At 46.0% G+C, this 13938-nt stretch overlaps 1 long non-coding RNA gene across 3 annotated transcripts in view; it reads right to left on the bottom strand.

The window, feature by feature from the left end:
* LOC113633842 (uncharacterized) overlaps nt 1-7066 on the bottom strand; it is a 154308-nt gene extending 147242 nt beyond the window's left edge. For all 3 annotated transcript variants that reach the window (XR_003438373.1, XR_003438375.1, XR_003438374.1), the window contains exons 1-2: nt 6981-7066; nt 3251-3434 (exon numbers count right to left, since the gene is read on the bottom strand). This is a non-coding gene — a long non-coding RNA (uncharacterized LOC113633842). The remainder of the gene's footprint in view (nt 1-3250; nt 3435-6980) is intronic.
* Nucleotides 7067-13938: the final 6872 nt, after the last annotated feature.

Genomic DNA, 13938 nt, shown 5'->3' with positions numbered 1-13938 from the left:
ACAGGCAGACCTAAGGCACTGTGGAATTAAAGAATATCCAAGTTTAGAAACCCCCAGTCTGACTCCCTCTACATGCAATAAAAATCAAAAACCCTCAGCATCAAGACTTGCTTTGCTTCAGCTCCCACAGAGCCCTGCACAAGGCCAGGTACACAGGAAATGCTGGGCTTTGATTATTTTAATCGATATCTCTTTTCCCTACCCAACAGCTATTGCTCCCTTTCCCGATAAAAAGCCTCAGTTTCCATTTGAGGAACCATCCCTTTCACGGCTCTTGGTGGGCCTGTCAATCAAGGTGACCTTCCTCCCCCTGCCCAGCAGGTAGGCACTGAGCCTGAGCCAAGCCAGTCAGAGGCTCTCTTCCTCGAATAGAGGCGGAGTAGATTCCACCAAGCCTTTTCATGGGCTCAAGTTTTACCCAAATCCCTAGAGCTGAAACAGTCTTTATCGTTTTAGAGTCCTGGTTCTGCAGCCTTTCTCCACTTCTGAGAACTCCTCAGTATCCTTGCAATAAAGCCCTTTTTTATTTAAGGAAGCCAGAGTCCTGTTTCTGTTGCTTGCACCCAAAGAACCCAAACTTTGCTATTCAGCATCAAGAAGAAACTCAGATATAAACAATGAAAATAATTAGCATTGATCTGCTTACTATTAATAAACAATTTGCCCACCCATTGTCTCTTTTGCACTTACCGCAAACCAGCAGCTCAGAGAGGTTCAATGCCTTCCTCTAGGCCACACAGCTAGCAAGTGACCGAAATTTGGCCTCAGCCCAGCGTGTGAGCCTCCTGGACCAGGAGCTCTGCAGCCTGGATGGGAACCTCTGCTGCATCACCCCTCCCCATCCTAGTCAGTCCTTCTCTGGCTTTGAATTTTTCTCTACTTGCAAGTTGTGTATAGCTAGTTTACAAATTCCTCAATGACAGGAAGAAGCTCTTTCTCCTGCTCCTCCTTTTCAGGGCCAGGGCTCCACGGAGAATCTAAGTGTCCAGGCCCCATGCAAGTTTTCGATGCTAGAACCTCTCATGAAAAGTGGAGTCAGCAAATGAGCAAACCTCAGTCCTCGGCAGTATTCATGCCGGTGACATCTATCCTAAGTCCCAGGGTACAGTGCTGTAGGACATGGAACAAAAGCTTCCATCCTAGTGAAAAAAATATTCTACAGAAGAACAATATAATAATATATTACATCTACAATATACAATTATATGTATTTATATATACAGTTGACCCTTGAACAACATGGGTTTGAAATGCACAGGGCCACAGATTTTTTTCAATAAATAAAGCTGGCCCTCTGTATCTGCTGATGCCAAGTCCGCAGACTCAGAAGGCCAACGATGGGATTTGAGAATCTGCGGATTTTGGTGTCTGCAACTGGTCCTGGAACCAATCCCCATGACACCTAGGGATGACGGTAATATAAAACCAGGTAGTAATACATGTGCTGAAGAGAAAAAGCAAAATAAAGAGCCAGAGGTGGGGACTTCCCTGGTGGCGTAGTGGTTAAGAATCCGCCTGCCACTGCAAGGCACACGGGTTCAAGCCCTGGTCCAGGAAGATCCCACATGCTGCAGAGCAACTAAGCCTGTGCGCCACAACTACTGAAGCCCACATGCCTAGAGCCCCATGAGCCACAACTACTGAGCCCACGTGCCACAATTACTGAAGCCCGCGCACCTAGAGCCCGTGCTCCGCAACAAGAGAAGCCACTGCAATGAGAGGCCCGTGCACAGCAACAAAGAGTAGCCCCCGCTCACCACAACTAGAGAAAGCCCGCACACAGGAACAAAGACCCAACGCAGCCAAAAATAAATAAATAAATTTATTTTTAAAAAAAAAAAAAGAGCCGGAGGTGGAGTTTTACATGGGGGGCAGGGGAGTATATTTTAGTAGAGATTGGAGCGGGGGGCTATCTGGGGAGGAGGGTGCAAAGCAAGCAAGCACAAAGGTACAGAAGAGGCTTTTGGTGTGTGCAAGGAGCTTCCCAGAGGCCAGTGCTGCCCTGATGGGGGTAACAGTGATCGGGGGTGGGGAGGCAGGCAGAGGCCAGAGGAGGTGAGGCCACTAGGGTTTCGGTAAGGACTTGCATTTGGTCCCAAGTGTGATCGGGAGCTATGGGAGGGTCGCGGGGGGGAGAGAAGACAATAACATCATCTGACTTCTGTTTGAAAAAGTCATTCTGGCTGGTGGAAACAACCCAAATGTCCGTCACTGCATGATGGCAAAACAAAACGTGGTATATCCGTACAGTGGGCTATTGTTTGGCCGTAAACAAGAATGAAGTACTAATACATGCCAGACACACACCAAGAAAGACGTACTGTATGATTTCATTCATAGGAAAGACCCCGAATAGGCAAGTCCATAGACACAGAAAGCAGCTTAGTGGTTGCCAGGGGGGAGAGGGGATGGGGAGTGACTGGAGATACAGAGTTTCCTTTTTGGGGTGATGAAAATGTTCTGGAACTAAAGAGTGATGATGGTCACACAACACTGTGAATGGACTAAATGCCACTAAATTAAACACTTTAAAATCATTAAAATGGCGACTTTCACACTCTGTGTATTTAAATATTTTAAACAATCTAAAAATAATTGAAAAATAAAAAGCTCATTGTGGCTTATGTATGCAGAGAAGGGATGGGGAAAGAAGGAAACAGAGACCAATAGGAAAGTTCATCCAGCTCTGCCTCTGGCTTTCGCAGACTCCTTCCCTTCTCCAAGCCTCAAATCCTTCCTCCATGAAAATGGAAATTCTCTGGGTACATGTATATGTATGGCTGGGTCGCTCTGCTGTGCACTTGCAACTATCACAACATTGTTAATTGGCTATACTCCGATATAAGAGAAAACTTTAAAAAAAAAAAAAAAGAAAAGAAAATGGAAATTCTCACAGGCCCAAACTCTTGGGCTTGGTGAGAGGATTAGAATACTTTTGAGGTGACCCAGGGCTCAGCCCATGGATCTTTCCTCTTTCTGACTCAGACTCACTCCCCTGCAGATCTCATCCAGGTTCATGGCTTTGAATTCCATCTCTCAACTTAACTCCAGCCAGCTGTCTCACCTGAGCTCCAGCTGGCTGACTCAGCATCTCCACTTGAGTGTCTAACAGGCACCTCCAGCTTACCGTGTCCAAAACAAACTGTTGAGCTCTGCCCCTCCCCTAATGTTCAACCTTGCTCCCTATCTCTGTACATGAAAACTCCATCCTTCCAGGTGGAGGGCACATATCTAGGAGTCATTGACTTACCTCTCACGCTTATCCAATCAGTAAATGCAGCCGACTCTGCCTTCAGAATACATCCAGAATCCGACCCCCTTCTGGTCCAAGCCACCATCACCTCTAGCCTGGACTACTGCAGTAGCCTCCTGTCTCTCCCAACTTATGCTGTTGGCCCCTTCATGCTGTTCTCAACATAGCAGCTCCAGAGATCCTGTTCAAATATAAGTGGTACCATGTCAACCCTCTGCTCAACCAAAAATGTGCCCACTGAAGACCCTTGCATTTGTCCCTTCCACCTGCTCTCCCAGATACCCATGTGACTCACGCCCTTGCCTCCCCCGTGTCAACATTCAAAGAGACCTTCTCAGCGAGGTATCTGCTGGCCACCCATTTAGGGTTGCCAGATAAAGTACAGGATGCTCAGATAAACAAAGAGTAACTTTTTAGTATGACAATGTCCCATGCAATATCTGGGACATTTTTGCATAGGGCAGACTTATACTTTAAAATGTTCTGTTGCTAGATGAATGGATAAAGAAGATATGGTGTATATATATATATACACATACACACACACACACACACACACACTGGAATATTACTCAGCCATAAGAAAGAATGAAATTTTGCCATTTACAACCACATGGATGGGTCTGGAGAGTATTACACTTAGTGAAGTAAGTCAGATAGAGAAAGACAAATACTGTATCTTATAACTTACATGTGGAATCTAAAAAATAAAACTAGTGAGTATTACAAGAACAGAAACAGACTCACAGATACAGAGAACAAACTAGTGGTTACCAGTAGGGAGAGGGGAGGGGGAGTGGCAATATAGGGGTAGGGGATTAAAAAGGTAAAAACTACTGTGTATAAAATAAGCTACAAGGATGTATTGTACAGCACAGGGAATATAGCCATTATTTTACAATAACTTTAAATAGAGTATAATTTATAAAAATATTGAATCAATATGTTGCACACCTGAAACTAATATAATATTGTAAATCAACTATACTTCAATAAAAAAATATAAATAAAATTATCTGTTGTTTATCTGAAATGCCAATCTAATTAGATGTCCTGTATTTTTATTTGCTAAGTCTGGTAACCCTAACTAAAAATGGTAACCGTCATCATCCCAATAGTAGTAAGTCCCTTCCCTGCATTTATTTTTCTCCCTAGCATTTATCACCACCTAACCTAGCATATGTGTTACTCTTTTATTTTGTGTATTATCTGTCTATACAGTAGCTACATGTGGCTACTGGGCATTTGAAATGAGGCTAGTACTACTGAGGATCTGAATATTTTATTTTATTTCAATTAATTTCAATTTAGAAGTGGAAACTTGATTTAGTTATTGGACAACTTTAAGTGTGTTTAGAAAAACTAGCATAAGGAAAAATACTTTTCAACTATAAATTTTATGAAATCGAAATACAAATCATGTATTTCCAATGAAACTTTAGCATTCATCGTTATGAGATGCACCATAAGTGTAAATTACACATTGAATTTTAAAGATTTACTAAAGAAAAAAGTACACAGTATCTTATTAATAAATATAATTTTTTATATTGATTACATGTTGAAATGATAGTTTTCTGAGTATATTAGATTAAATATACTATTAGAATTAACTTTACCTGTTTCTCTTTACTTTTATTAATGTGCCTACTAGAAGTTTTTTGATGGTGTATGTGGCTCACACTGTATTTCTTCTGGACAGTGCTGCCCTAGAATGTAGGCTCCTTCAGGGCTTGGTTTCCCTAAAAGCAGAGCTGAGACCAGGGTGGCGAGCCTATCGTTTATTCTACAATGTGATACCAGGAAGCAGAAGCAAGAGACTGGGGACAGTGAGAAAGAAAAGTCAATATAAGCACGCATTACTAAGGTCGATGTTGATAACAAGAACTCCACTTCACGAGGACTTAAGAGTTACAGAAGGCCTCCCAGAATCATCTCCTGAGAGACAGGAAGCTGCAGGCTTTATCTACCAGCTCCCACCCCACTGTTGAGGGCTGCTCCCAGGGGTGTTAACACTTCTGGCTGCACCTGTTCATGGGACAAAGAAGTTCCCGCTGTTTTGGAAAAAAACCAGAAAACCCCACAACTGGAGTCATAGGAAGCACACTGGCAGTCTGAGGCAAGCCGGGACTTGCAAGAGACCGTCCACCACATGGACAGCTGAAATCAGAGGTGGACCGAGGGGACATGATGGTGCAATTCTCTTGTTCAGCTTTTCATCCCCAAAACCTAGAACAGTGCCTGGAACATAGTAGATGTTCAATAAATAATTTTGGAAAAAAAAAAAAGTAAATATCTGCGTTCAAAAAAACACATACAGGGCTTCCCTGGTAGCGCAGTGGTTGAGAGTCCGCCTGCCGATGCAGGGGGCTCGGGTTCGTGCCCTGGTCCGGAAAGATCCCACATGCCGCGGAGCGGCTGGGCCCGTGAGCCATGGCCGCTGAGCCTGCGCGTCCGGAGCCTGTGCTCCGCAACAGGAGAGGCCACAACAGTGAGAGAGGCCCACGTACCGCAAAAAAAAAAAAAAGGAACAGTACAGCTTGGGGTGTATATTCGCAGCCCATAAAAGATGCTCCAGTAAATGTAGTTTCTCTCTTATCCTATTTCATCGTGCACACAGCAAGTGCTAGTAAATGCTAAACCAACACGTTCCAAGCTCCATGGAAAGGATCCAGGACGGTCGACCGCCACCCCAGTACCAACAAAGGACCAGCCCCTGAGAAAATGCTTACACCACCACGTTACCCGAAACACCAATGAGACTACACTTACTTAGGGACATAAAAAGGGTCATCTAGGCTTCCCTGGTGGCGCACTGGTTGAGAATCTGCCTGCCAATGCAGGGTACACGGGTTCGAGCCCCCGTCTGGGAGGATCCCACATACCACAGAGCAACTGGGCCTGTGAGCCACGACTACTGAGCCTGCGCGTCTGGAGCCTATGCCTCGCAAAAAGAGAGGCCGCAACAGTGAAAGGCCCGCGCACCGCGATGAAGAGTGGCCCCAGCTCGCTGCAACTAGAGAAAGCCCTCGCACAGAAATGAAGACCCAACACAGACAAAAATAAATTATTTTTTTAAAAAAATGGATTAATGAATTACTAAAGAAAAGCACTGGGGGACTTCCCTGGTGGCGCAGTGGTTGAGAGTCTGCCTGGCGATGCAGGGGACACGGGTTCGTGCCCTGGTCCGGGAAGATCCCACATGCCGCGGAGCAGCTAGGCCCGTGAGCCATGGCGGCTGGGCCTGCGCGTCCGGAGCCTGTGCTCCGCAACGGGAGAGGCCTAAACAGTGAGAGGCCCGCGTACCGCAAAAAAAAAAAAAAAAAAGGGTCATCTGCTACTTGTATCGACCAGCTTTCCTTAATTTATCTCTCTGAGGCAACAGGTTTCCGCCCCTAACCAAGACCCTTAATTATCCACACCCTATGACTTTTCACAGCATTCATCTCTACAAGACAGGCCTTCTAGCTGTAATTACAGAAGAGCAATTCCTTTGGCTGCATCGGAAGGCAGTACCTTTCGTCTCCCGGATTTCCCACCCTACAGTCTCACAGCCGGTGAAACCCAAGGGTAAGGAGTGATACTGACTCTCCTAACCAGTAAGGCTTCGGGGGTGTAGGGAGGGGGAAAGAGGAGGGGACACGACTAAAGAAAAGGAGAAAAAACAAAAACAATAAACCAAGTGTAAAAAGCAAGTCCACAATGGAGACTTATAAAGCAAAAGTACCTCAGAAAACATGACTTGAACGTCAGGAGGCTGGGGCGGAGCCAAAGCCAAACATACTCCGAATCCTAGTTCCTTTTCCACTTCCTAGACACGTGGAAAGACTACAGTTCCCAGCAGCCTTTGCAGTACAAGCTGATGCCCATGTGACCAGCCCCGGCCAATGGGGTACGAGGGAAAATTATAGCCGCGTCATGGTCTTCTCCCACTCTACCCCGCCCCCCTCCCCCTGCCTTGGGAGCCGTGGGTTGAGATGGTGGCGGCGTCCGCGACTGCGGCAGCCTGGATCAGGGCATCACTGCAGAGAGGACAGATTCCCTGGAGAGTTACCAGGTGTGGCGTGAGGCACAGACTGAGGTGCTGGGCCTGCAGCGTAAGCCTGGCCCGCCCTAACAAAACAGAGGCTTTTTGTTACTTCTCGGCCATATTTAAAGGGTATCGTAAAACGTTTAAGAAGCCTTACTTGAATGAGACATTTTAAAATTACATAGCCCAAATAAATGGGGAAAATGAGATATTGAACAGGGAGGTGACTTCATTCATTTAAATGCTTGACCCAAACCTCAGTTTTCTCCTCTGTAAGATGGGAATAAAAATAACACCTACCTCAGGGAATTGCCACGAGGTTTTTTAAAAGGAATCAATTTACACAACATTGTAAATCAACTATACTTCAATAAAAAAAAATAATAATAAAATTCTTTAAGAAAAGAAAAGGTAATTTATTTAACAAACACATATAGTACTTAACATGGCCAGGCTTCGTGCTAAGTACTTTATCAGTGTTAACATATTACATCCTTGTTTTGGTTTCTGAGGGCTACTTGTAACAAATTACCACAAACCGGGTGTCTTAAGACAATAGAAATTTATTCTCTTACAATTCTGGAGGCCAAAAGTCTGAAATCAAGGTGTCATCAGGGCCATGCTCCCTCCAAAGGCTCTAGGGAAGAGTGTTGGGCTTAATAAACAGGGATCTGGGCTAAGAGGGAGACTTATTTTTCCTTGTATCCCTCTGTGCTATTTGAATTTCTTTTACAAGGAACACACATTACTTTTTTTTTTTAACATCAACACTAGTTTAAAAAATAAACTATCTCTAACAGTGAAAAGATAGACTATGTTTCAGGGAAAGGGAATTTCAGGAATCAGTGAGTAGCTGGGAGGGTGTATTTATTTACTTTGCTTTCATTTAATTGAGGGAGAGACCAGGGATTCCTCAGCCCTGAGTTATTTCCACCTACCCCGAAGGTCATCCCTGGAAAGTCTGTCTAACTGGATGGACATCAATGGCCACATTTTCTTTCTCTTCTTTGCTCTGTTTGTTGTTATTGTGTTTTTTACAGATTTTGGAAATTATACGTAATTAGAGATGGCTAATTATTTGTTTCCTAATTGTCCCCACTCCTTACTGTCCAAGTAGCTCCCTGGCCACAAAAGACCCACACACTGTCACCTCTTACCCACGGCTGTCAAGTTTTGTCTCCGTAAAGTCTTTCGGTGGATTCAAAACAACAGCAGTGTCCCCATGAATTGTCACTCTTGGTGTCTTAGGAGAATGAAGGCCAGTCACTAAGGCAACAGCTGGCCCAGCATTTCTCCTTTCAACAAGGTGCACTGGCGGGGGTGGGGATAAATTGGGAGATAAGGACCTACTGTATAGCACAGGGAACTCTGCTCAATACTCTGTAATGACATACATGGGAAAAGAATCTAAAAAAGAGTGGCTAAATGTATATGTATAACTGATTCACTTTGCTGTACAGCAGAAAATAAGACTACGTTGTAAATCAACTATACTTCAATAAAAATTTTAAAAAAGAAAAAGAAAGAGATTATTTACAAAACAAAAGACAATAGTGCCCTCATTTTATGCCAGTGGCAAAACTCTGACACTTTGGCTCTGTCCAGCTGATGGCCAATTCCAGCAGAGGCAAAAACAGAGCAGAAGGAAGACTGTGTACACAGACCTGAGAACACAGGCTCTGAGGCCAGAGAGAAACACTTGGGTTTCTGCCAGCTCCAGACAAGTTACTCCCCCTGTCTAAGCCTCAGTTACCCCTTCTTCTAATAATGATTCAAACAGTACCTCTGGTTATGAAGATTCAGCAGACTCACAGTGATGGAGCATTTAGCAGCACGCCTCTCGTGTACCGAGCCATCAACGTTGGGGACGATGTTGCTGCCAACGGTGCCTGACTGATGATGCTGAGGCTGGCTCCTTCCTTTTCTCTGCACCCATAGCCTTGCATCTGTGTCTGTGATGCTTTCACAGCATTGGGGTTAGCCATGAAAAAAGGTTTTCGGAGGTTATGGTTGTGGTTATTGTATTGTTGATGTTGTTGTCTTTAAATTCCAAATGACAGCTTTCCTGTATGAGGGAGAGGCCCCTCGTGGGCAGTATGGGGCGGTGAGATGAACATCATCTGGACCCAGACAATCCTGGGCCCCAGTTCCAGATCAATCACTTGCCAGTGGGGTGGCCTTAGGCAAATTGTTTAATTATTCTGAGTCTCAGTTTCCTCATCTGTAAAACAGGCATAATAATCACCAACTCATTCAACTAATTTTAATTGTTTTCTTAGGTGCTAGATACCGTGCTGGGGATTCAAGAACAGAGAAAATTCATCCCTAACTTGAAAAAGATCACCATCTGAAATTCTCTACTCCAGAGAACAGTGATTAAGAGCATGGGCTTTGGAATTAGACAGACCTGGGTTCAAATGTGTACTCTGAATTCACTAGCTGTGTGATCTTGGGCAAGTTAATCACCTTTGCTGATCCTTAGTTGCCCCATCTCAAAATGGAGATGGTAATAACAGCACCTACCTCATGGTTGCTTTTGAGGCCTCGAGTAAATCATGCTATAAAGCCTTTAGTTCAATGCTGGCACCCAGTAGGCACCAGCAAGTGTTAGCTGCTAGGATGAAGTGCACTCAAATGTTGCCATCGCCATGCAGGGAGGTTGTAATGGTTCCAGTGGATAATTATACAGGGGGCCAGGGATGTGGGTGGAAGTCAGGAAAGAATTCAAGGGGACTGTGATGTCCAGACAGGGTCTTGACAAATAAGTAGATGTCTGCCAAGAAGGGAAGGGAGAACCAAGTAATGCATTCAGGGAGCTACAGGAAGATCAGAATGACAGGAGCCCAGGGTACAAAGCCAAGTAGTTGGCAGGGCTGGGGTTGGGGGGCAGCAATAGAGATAAAAAGGTGGCCAGAGCCAGAAGCTGACAGGAGCCAGAGCACAGAGAGTCTTATGTGAAATTCCAAGGAGCTTTAGTCTAAGGGGACTGGGGAACCGTGGTGGGCTCTTTAGAGTGGAGGAATGATGCTGTCAGATTATCGTAGGAAGAAGTATGATCCATCATCATATCCATGGACTGCAGGGTGGAGGGTGGCCTGGAGGCGGGGAACCCAGTGAGTTGATGTCCCAACAGCCCCAGGAGAGACAAGGAAGGGCTTCACCAGGGCAGCAGCAGCAAGAGTGGAGAGAAGCCCTATGGAGCATCCTCCCAAGTGAGCTCGGCCTGTGAAGGCACGTGTGCTTCCCATGCACCAGGATGCATTGGCATCCTTTCTTCCCTCTTGTCACCTTCCAGTGTCTCCCTTTCTTCCCCTCCCACACCACCTCATCCCTTCTCTCACCAGCTTATCCTTTTTTTTTTTTTTGCAGTTTCTATCATAGCCAAATATATTTATTTCATTGAAACACCATTGTAAAAGAGCGCTACCAGGAAATCAGAGTAAAAGATAAATTAAGGTCTAAGCTTATCCTTTTTTCCTTTCTTCTCTCTCGCTTGGAGCTTTGCTTGGGGCAGGGAACTGAGAACCGCAGCTCTGGTTTGATCCAGATGTGCTCCATCTCGGGAGGCTGGAGCAGGAGAAAGAGAAGAAAGAGGACATGAAGATTCACTCCAGTTCCAATATTTCTAAACAAGAAATTCCTTTCTGGCACCAGGACAAATCCCCTGGGAAAAGTTAGCAGCCCTCAACTCATGATGATTTTTCCTCCACCCACTGCCTTTAGATATCATTTTGCAGACACCTCGGTAGCCAAAGAGCTGATAGCTGCTGGGTCTCCATCTTCAATCATACCTTCTGGCAACAAAAGGTGATGCGAAGCTTGCAACAAGTCAGGAACTGGGTAGGCACTGGGCATAAAGGGCCAAATAAGACAGGGTACTCACAGCCTGTGCAGAAGAACCCATGGACAGAAAGAATGCCAAGACAGTGCAATAAATCCTAGAGCAGACATTCGTACAAAATCCTGCAGGACAACCATTATAACGAGTGACTGATTGAGCTCTTACTAAGTTCCAGGAATGGTGCTAAGTTCTTTACATAAATTACTGCATCAAAGCCTCAGAAAACTCTGTCTGCCGTGTTTGCCACTGTGTCTTCCGCACTGAGCACAACGCCTGGCACCCAGTGGGCACACAAGAAATATTCGCCTGAGAAAAACAGCCCTTTGAGGCTGGTCTCAGTATTGTCTCCTGAGCACAGATGAGCAGTCTGAAGCCCGGAGAACTGAGGCACTTGGTCCAAGGTCACAGAGCAAGTAGCAGATGTGGGAGTCACACCAGGTCTGGCTCAGCCCGTGATCCTGACTGCAGTGCCCTGAGGCTGGTCATAGGAAAGGAAGCAATAAATTGTCTTGGGGAAGGATGTGGTTGATGAAAGCTTTCCAAGAGAGGTGATTCTGGAGCAGGCCCTTGAAGAATGAGCTTGCCAGGTGGACCAGCAGAGCAAGAGCATCTGGAGGGCGAGGTGGGGGATGCAGTCCCGTGCGGCTGAACATCAGTTCCATCTGGAGATGCGGCAGCAGCAGATAAGGCTGGAAATGCAGCGGGAGGCCAGATGATGCGGGGGGGGAGGGGGGCGGGACTGAGATGTTCATCTTTCCCCCCTCCGCTTCCTTTCTGTGGCTCTGATCTGGAAGCTTCCTCTGAACGATGCAGGTGGTTCTTATGCCTGCGTTTGATTTATTTTATAGCTGGAGTTCCGGAGCTTTTGTGTTGGCTGCAACATATAATACGAATTTCCCTCCCGAGCAATTCTTTATCTTTGGCAACCCACTGGAGCATGATTTTGGCACCCCTATGTGACGTGGCAGGGGCTCAGCTGGTGGAAGCCCAGGACACCCCACGGCTGCCATGCCAGCTGCTCAGCCAGGGTGCCGGGGCTCCTGCCAGAGGGGCCGAGCCCACCATCCTCCCTCAGGGACGGATCCTCTTCATTCTCCCCATTTCGCTCGTAGTTTCTTCCTTGGAGAGGAGGGAGAGAGCGGGGACAGCCATGTTCTTGTTTGTGTCTGTGTTTTCATCATTCCTGGTGTGGCTTCATCCCTCTCGGAACACATATCACCTACCTCGAGCTCAGGAAAAGGTCACAGCCTTCTGAATCAGAACTCAGCTAGGATCCAGTCCCAGATCTCGCAGACTGACTTACTATAGGACCTTGGGGAGGGGAGCATTTTAACCTCTCTTAAGTACCAATTGCCTCATCTGCAAAATGAAAATGGTAGTGATACGTACCTCAGAGAGATGTCATGAGGTTTAACAATAACCCAATAACCTGTGTAAAGCACCAGAGGTAACCCTTGGCACATAGTAGGTGCCGTGGACTGAATGTTTATGTCTCCTCCAAATTCCTTTGTTGAAGCCCTAACCCCCAATGTGATAGTATTTAGAGACAGGGCCTTTGGGAGGTGATTAGGGTTAGATATGGTTCTGAGGGTGGGGCTCCCATGATGGGATTAGTGCCCTTACAAGACCAGACACCAGAGGGCTTTCTCACTCTCTCTCCACCATGCAAGGACACAGCAAAAAGGCAGACTTCTGTAAGGCAGGAAGAGAGTCTTCACCAGAAACTGAATCAGCTGGCACCTTGATCTTGGACTTCCGAGCCTCCAGAACTGTGAGAAATAAATTTCTGTTGTTTAACCACCGAGTCTGTGGAATTTTGTTACAGCTGCCTGAGCTGCCTAAGATAGCAGGTACTCAATAAATACCAGATCATCTTACACGAGTCTTATCTCCCTCTTCCCTGAGGGCAGGACCCATCTTAAACCATTTTTGTTTCCCCCATCATGCCAAGCAGAGTGCCTTGTGCAAATTAGATGCCCCATAAATAGTTACAGAATTAGCAAATGAGGAAAATGTGCAGGTGAGTAAGTGAATGAATGAATGAGTGAACAAATGAGAAGCAAAGAAATAGCCCATGGAATCCACTAATTGAAGCAGCAGATTCTCTTTCCCCCAAATCTTCTCAGGGCACAAGTATGGATCCACTGGGTGGGCTGACCCCTACAAGCCCCTCCTGGCTCTTTGGAAGCCTTGCAGGGTGGCCTGGCCTGGGCACTTCCATGGTTCCTTGCCCCACGTCAACCCCAAGGGTCTAAATTGCCAGCCTGCAGAGAGGGTCCCCACCCCAGATGTGAACAGAAACATGTCCACCCCAGGCTTCTCACTAGAAGACAGACTTGCTTCAAGTGGCAATTGCTTAAAGAAAGCCCAGAGCTCAGTATAGTCACCGATTTTAGTTCTGCAAAGGCCCCCAATTCGCCAGTCCACCTCACACCCTGACAATCAGAACATTGACATCAGGTCATTGACGAGACGCCTTAATTTATAAATGCCTTTGTTTCCCTAGCCCCAGATATCACCACCTTAGCCCCCTCTCCCTCACCTCCCCCTCCTTCAGTTTGCACAAAAACACCATTTATAAGAGCAAGACTCCCAACCCTGGCACAGAGCCATAAAGTGAAGTAATTGCGCAATTAGAACTTAATTACTGGATTTAATTTCATTTTGCCCCCCCCCTTTGCATCTCAACTGTTGAAAATGTACAGTTCCCGCCTTCGAATGTCTGATGAGTTCCTTGTGTCTGCCCCAGGAAGGGATGGGGTGGAGGAGGGAGACCCAAAGACAGCCGGTCGGATTTTGCAACTCAAAGAGAAT

The sequence above is a fragment of the Aethalodelphis obliquidens genome, unplaced genomic scaffold (genome assembly GCF_003676395.1).
Source record: "Aethalodelphis obliquidens isolate GAN/ISIS:26980383/991018 unplaced genomic scaffold, ASM367639v1 scaffold41, whole genome shotgun sequence".
Lineage (NCBI taxonomy): Eukaryota > Metazoa > Chordata > Mammalia > Artiodactyla > Delphinidae > Aethalodelphis > Aethalodelphis obliquidens.
The sequence above is the reverse complement of the archived record's forward strand: the minus strand, read 5'-3'. Positions and strand labels throughout refer to the sequence as shown.